This window comes from Balaenoptera borealis, assembly GCF_965194805.1.
Source record: "Balaenoptera borealis genome assembly, chromosome: 17".
Taxonomy (NCBI): Eukaryota; Metazoa; Chordata; class Mammalia; order Artiodactyla; family Balaenopteridae; genus Balaenoptera; species Balaenoptera borealis.
The window spans coordinates 55460200-55467104 of NC_138876.1; the positions used below are offsets into that span (position 1 = coordinate 55460200).

Here is a 6905-nt window from a genome sequence, read left to right on the forward strand (position 1 = left end):
CTGTTGGTAGATGTGGTTAACCACAAGGGTTAAAAATAAAATTCTGGTGTAAGAGAGCCTGCGTTCAATGTCGAGCTTCATCATTTACAAGCTTTGCGATGCTGAAATGATAAACCCTCCTTGTGCCTCAGTTTTCTCATCCACACAATTAGGATAGATAGATTTTAACTTTCAGGGCCTAGAGTAGTAAATCAAAGTGTTTAGTTTAGTGATTTGCAAATAGTAAGTGCTCAACAAATGAAGCTACATTCTACATTAACAGAATTCCCTCTAATGCCAGGGTGTGTGCATTTCGTTCACAGAAATTTGCCCAAATGGGAATTATGCTGACAACATAATAATTATTTCCCCTAGTGGTTGGTTTTCTTCTCTTGTGAAAATACCAAGAAGCACTGGGTATTGAATAAATGAGATTATCTTATGTACCTCCTTCTCTTATTCCCATGTGTACATGACTATGTCAAAAGCTATGTGCTTTTCACACTCATTTTGATTATTATTATTTTATCAGATGATTATCCCATTATTCGAGTTTTAAAAGATGTTGCACTTCGAGTTTATTTATTTATATTTTACAGCAATAAGGATAGTTTATAGAGCCAAAATATTTTGGGGTATTCATTCTTGGTCTTTTTTGTAATGTGAGTTAAAAGGAAAATAAGCATTGTTATATACATTTTGACTCAGCACAAATCTTTTCAAACATAACTAATATGTAAATCAATAAATGGATAAACGTTATGTATAAGTAAACAGATATTCTCTCCTATAAATTATTTAAAATTGTAATAATAGTTACTTATATAAATACAGGCATAACTCCAAGGAGATATTGCGGGTTCAGGGTTCAGTTCCAGACCACTTTTTTTCTGTTCTTTGCTGTACACCTGAAACTAACACAATATTGTAAATCAACTATATTTTAATTTAAAAAAAAGCTGTGATGGGCAGACTAGTGAGAGCACTGAAAAGTTTGGAATCCTTTGATATTAATCATGGCTTATGCTCCACCCTGTTGCCTCTGTATCACTGATCCTGGAAGACACATGGATTTGGCTACTCTAGTTTGATCTTCCACTCTTTCTCCTAAAAGAGGTTTTTGTACTTATCACCGGACCCCCTCACTTCTAGCCACTCTGGGTCACTACGTTGGTGGTTCAAATGCTCTCAAGTCCTGGTGTTGGTATTTTAAGAAAGAAAAAGGAATGAAGGTCTGGGATTGGATAATTATTATTCTATTAAAAAAGTCCCTAATATTACAACTTTTCCTAAAGTCAAACTTTCTCAATTTTTAGTCATTGTGTTTATTCTTTTGTTATAACACACAAATGGGCTTCTGGTTAAAATTCACATTATATTGGAAATTCATTTGGTCTGGCATATCTATTTCTTCTCTAATGACTTCAGAAATATATGTTCTCTAAGAACCGTCACTTTTTGATGTTGAAAGTTATATTGTTTCTTTTTTTTTTTTCTCTAGAAAATCTCTGGTCCTAAAAGTGTAATGGATTTTCAGAGAATGTATGTAGGACCAGATCTCGGAGTTGTGTAGTCCTCATTTGGCTTTGTGGAACAATTTGCTTCAGTTATCTTTGGAATCCAAGTTGACTTTCCTGATCTTCTTAGTTGAATACAATCCCTCCTCCTTTGATCAACCAAAACGTGGATCAGATAGTTCTGTTGTTGTCTTCTCCTTTTCTCATTAGTGTTTAAGCTTTCTTGAAACTTGAGCTATTGCCTCAAAAGGTCATTATCACACTCTAAGGGGATAGTGAAGATATCAATCTTTTATAAAGTGAAAAGTGCAATACTAGTCAGTTATCAAGAAATATTTTGATGTTCTCTGTACCCCTCATTGAACGTCTTATACAGAGAAGAGATAAGGTATTAGAGAGAATATAGGATTTGTGATCCACACTTTTGTTAATTACTAGTTCTATTAACCGTAATTTTCTTTTCTAAAAAATGAGCATAAAGATGACATCTTTCAGAAGGCTACAGTATGCTCAAATGAGGAAAAAGAGGTGAATGCGTTTTTTAAACTATAAAGGGCACACAAACATGTTCTCTTAAGAGGTTCAAAATAGTTCTTGAGTTGAATCTATATTGATTACTTGATTGCTACAGATAAGTTGTCCATATCAAAATAATTCATCACTACTGATCATTAAGAATCATATATTACAAAGACAATTTTGGCTTTGACCTGGTCCCTTAATTTCTGTTTAGACAGACATAGTGTTTTAAGTTACTCTGTTTTGTGTATTAATATACAACATACCTGTAATTCCTCTGATGACCTATTTCAAAGGCAGTTGTGTATTAATATAGTTCATTGCAAAAACATCCTATAACATCCTCATTCATCCATTCATTAATTTGAAAGCTAGATGCATGGAAGACGTTATCTGGGTTGAGAAAAAAAGCTTAATTATAATGGCAATTGATTCATAGGAGTTTAACAGAAATACAATCAGTCTGTGCTTTAGTAATGTGGCCACCATAGATTTTTGTCATTATCTCAATGGGAAATGTTATAATCACTAAGCAGTTAAAGGGTTCATGAAAAAAATCACACATGAAAGCATATCTTGTTTATAAAACTGTTGGTTCACAGTTTACCAAGCAGTTTTGATCCAGTTATTATCTTGTTGAAATAGAAAGAAACAAAGCAACTTGTTCTATTTTTATGAATAATTATCTAATTCTACTTCTATTAGAAATGAGTAGTTTATTAGTAGTTGTTAGTTTTTTAGTTTATTCTTAACTTCATAACAGTCTCCTTATCTGCATAATTCTTTTTTTACTTCTCACTTTTACTTTTTATTGTGAGTGTGTGTGTGCGTGTGTGCGCACACACGCGTGCATGCATTTATGTCTCTACTACTGAAGCATTTTTGGGGCAGAAACCTTTTTATACGTTTTTGTATCCCTGGTGGCTCAGAGGATTACATGTAAATTAAATATTTGTTGAATATATTCATGAATTTTTGTGGAACTAAAAAGTGAAAATAAATGTCTGGGTATCAAATTCTTTATATAGAGTCACAGTGATTTTTGAATTTGGCAACATGGTAGCAAAAATACAAATTCAAAGAACCTAAAAGAAACCTCCTTGAAACATTCTACACAAGAGCCCCACACCACTAAGGCAAAATCAATCGTGGGGTATGAGAATTTCTGAGAGGAAAATTGTTCATGTTTATAACTGACAAGTCTCCAGGAGAAAAATAAACTATGAAGTCTTCAAGTGCTTGCGGGAGGAGGGCTGCCTTTGAACACTGGCATTTTTTTGAGTCTTTGTTGACTTTTTAAGTCAGAGTGAAGGACAACCACAACATTTCTTTTGTGAGAAAAGTGAGTTAGTTTTAGATTTTTAAAAGAATATATCAGGAACCAAAAAGTTAGCAGTTTGTGCCTAAAAGATATCTCTAATATTATATAAATTATGAATTTCAACAGAAAAAAGTTTATTTTGGCTGCAAGTTAGTAAGTGCTTACAAAGTGCTGACTATGGGACATTCATTACCTTTAGGCCTTGAAATATCCGGAAGGGCAGGCTTATTTAACATTTTTCCAGAAGGAAAAAATGAGGCATACATATATTCAGTAAGGTGCCCACAGTTACTATATACAAGAGTTGAAATTACCACCTAATGTTTTCTGACTCCATAGCCTGGGCTGCTTTCTAATATATCTCTAGGAAAAAAAAGCCTAATTTCACATACCAGGGGAGTGTTTTGAATCTCTTCAGGAGCCAGACAATTTTTTTTTTGAGGTTTTAATTTTTTTAAATTAAAAATTATTTTTACTGAAGTATAGTTGGTTTACAATGTTGTGTTAATTACTTCTGTGCAGCAAAAATATTCAATTATATATACATTCTATTTGTAACTATTCTTTTCCGTTATGGTTTATCATAGGTTATTGAGCATAGTTCTCTGTGTTATACAGTAGGACCTTGTGGTTTATCCATCCTATATATAAAAGCCTACATCTGGTAACTCCAGCCTCCCACTCCATCTCTCCCCCAACCCCCACTCCCTTGGCAACCACCAGGCTGTTCTCTACGTCCATGATTCTGTTTCCATTTCCTAGATAGATTCATTTGTGTCATATTTTAGATTCCATGTATAAATGATATCACATGGTATTTATCTTTCTCTTTGACTTACTTCACTTAGTATGAGAATCTCTAGTTGCACCCATGTTGCTGCAAATGGCATTATTTCATTCCTTTTAATGGCTGAGTAGTATTCCATTGTATATATGTACCACATCTTCTTTATCCATTCATCTGTTGATGGACATTTATGCTGTTTCCATGTCTTGGCTATTGCAAATAGTGCTGCTATGAACATAGGGGTGCATATATCTTTTTGAATTATAGTTTTGTCTGATGTATGCAAAGGAGTGGGATTGCTGGATAATATGCTAATTCTATTTTTAGTTTTCTGAAGAACTTCCATACTGTTTTACACAGTGGCTGCACCAACTTACATTCCCATCAACATGTAGGAGGGAAGAACCAGACAATTTTAAATTCAAGAATGAAGAAATCTACTTAGTTAGAAGCACATGTTCAAACTAAACAATGGCTATCAAAGGAAACGAAGTGCAAGTGACAGGTAAATACTTCTGTTTAAGGGAAAACGCCTCAGGCTTTAAAAAGCCCTGAAAGGAAAGAATTTGATATAAAATTTTAATCATCATATTCAAAATTTTTTTTTCCTGTACCTCTCATTTCTATTTCAACATGTATATATGATTTAGAAGGCAAGTTAGAATTGTTGGGATTTATGTTCAAAGCATTTTTATTAAATTCAGTTTGCTGTAGAGCTATTATCATTAATATAACTTTGAAAATTGGTTGAGTTTGCAATTAAGTTTTTTGACATGCTGGCTTAATTGCTAGCTAATTGCTAGCTGTATTGTACTTAGCAGATGGTTGGAAAGAATGTTGATATAAAAACAGTCACATTATTCATCAGAGCCAGCTAGTAGCCTCAAACCATTGTTTTCACATTGCAGTACAAACTGTATTTTTAAAAAAATTCTACAATACCTGTGTATAATATGAATTTAACTCAATGATTCCAGTAAATGCCATTTAGAAAGATGCACTTATGGCTGGTGTCACTAACAATGACATAAATGAGCATTAGGAAAGGTATGCAGGAGGAATGCTTTTAGATTAAAATACCAGTTACATAAGTACATTCCTGGTGAAAATGACCTCAAAGTTGTTCACAAGAAGTATTCTCGATAGTTGAGGTGACCATAGATTCAAAATAAATCACTTAAAAAAGTTACTGAGATATTGTGTTTATTTAAATCTCACAATAATTTTAAGGAATAGATATTATTTTACCCATTTTATAAATTTTATAATGACCTTTCCAAATTTTATGCAGGTAGTAAGTTCTGGGACTAGGTCTCTAGTAGGATGTGAACCTAGTTCTGTTTGATTCCCAAGTCTGGGGTCTTGGATGTTTTAGTAGTGTAAATCTATTTGCACCAAGGAAGATGAATTAGGGAGGAACTAGAAGTGTAGATAACAGATGAAAGTTCTTAAAAAAAAAAAAAAAAGGTGACTGCAAGAGAGCAAGTGAGCGGGCTTGGGTATCAGCAGTACCATTGAGAAAATAGAAGGGATGGATAAAAAGATGCCAAAAGCCAGATTTTGCAATACTGGCTATAGTAGTAATAGAAGATGATATTGAGGTTGGCAATGTGATTGACAGGATTTATGTAATGGTGATGTGACAGAGGCAGGGTGCAGAGAGAAGAGTATATTTAGATGAGAAAGAGTTTAATTTTTAAAGACTATGATTGAGTTGTTATTAAGAAAGCTTTAACATTCCCCTCAGCTTGATTGCACTTTTGACAGACTCCATTCTGATTATGGGCTCTGACCTCCTTTTTCTTACATCATTTACTTTAGAAACCTTGTACTTGTAAATTCTTTCTATGCCCCTTTGAGTTGTACATCTTTTATAACCCAGGCATGTCTTTTCAAGAACTGGAGGCTCTCCCTTTGAAATGTAATCATCAGAGATAGATAGGACTCCTGGCTCCCAGTCTCTGTGGGCCAGTAGGAGCCTAACTTCCATGGAGTCAATCAGCAAACATGGATGGCCTCATCATATTGATCAACCTGCCTACTAACATCCTCTAATACTTTTCAGTCAGCTCACTCTTGCATTTAAAAACCCTCCTACCTTTTGTTTTGGTAGAGCTGAGTTCAGTTTCCATCCCCTATTGCAATAGTTTTGACCCCTATTACAATAGTCTTGAATGAAGTCTTCCTTGCCATTTTTAACAAGTGTCCAGTGACACTTACCTGAGGGATGGCCACTGGAGCTCTCTAGGAAGCAGCTGGAAAAGTTTTGATCCATTTGCTAGAGGCAACTCAATCTCTTTTTTTTCCCCGTAAATTGAGCTTCTTTAAAACATTTAATTTTTGTAGTTAAATATTTCTACAAGACTTGTTAATGAAAACAGTAGTCTTCTTTTCCCATTTGCTTACCATTTCCAGCTCTTTAAGAGCTTTATACTCACTTAGCTGATTCTTTTAAATATGTGTCCTCATATTTCTAAATAGCATGTTTATATTGCTACTTCTTGATTAGTTTTATATGCTATCTATTAACATCACCCTTGGAAAGCTGAGGATTCAGCTTACTTCCCATCCCCACTTACTTCCCATCTCCCTCAAGAGTTATACTGTAAATTGTATTAGATCAGTTTTCAGTTTTTACATAAATTAAAAAATGTAAATGCATTGGGCAGCTAAGTTGTTAGTACATAATGAATAATTTGTTCTTTTCCAAACAATATTTGACTTTCTTTGGAATTAAAAATTGTCTTAGGTTGTTTGTTTTAAGGTACTTGTACTAAGTACA

The 6905-nt window shown here is 33.8% G+C and overlaps 1 protein-coding gene across 13 annotated transcripts in view; it reads right to left on the reverse strand.

The window, feature by feature from the left end:
• RALYL (RALY RNA binding protein like) overlaps positions 1 to 6905 on the reverse strand; it is an 877709-nt gene that overhangs the window by 99125 nt on the left and 771679 nt on the right. The gene's annotated exons all lie outside the window — the stretch shown is intronic.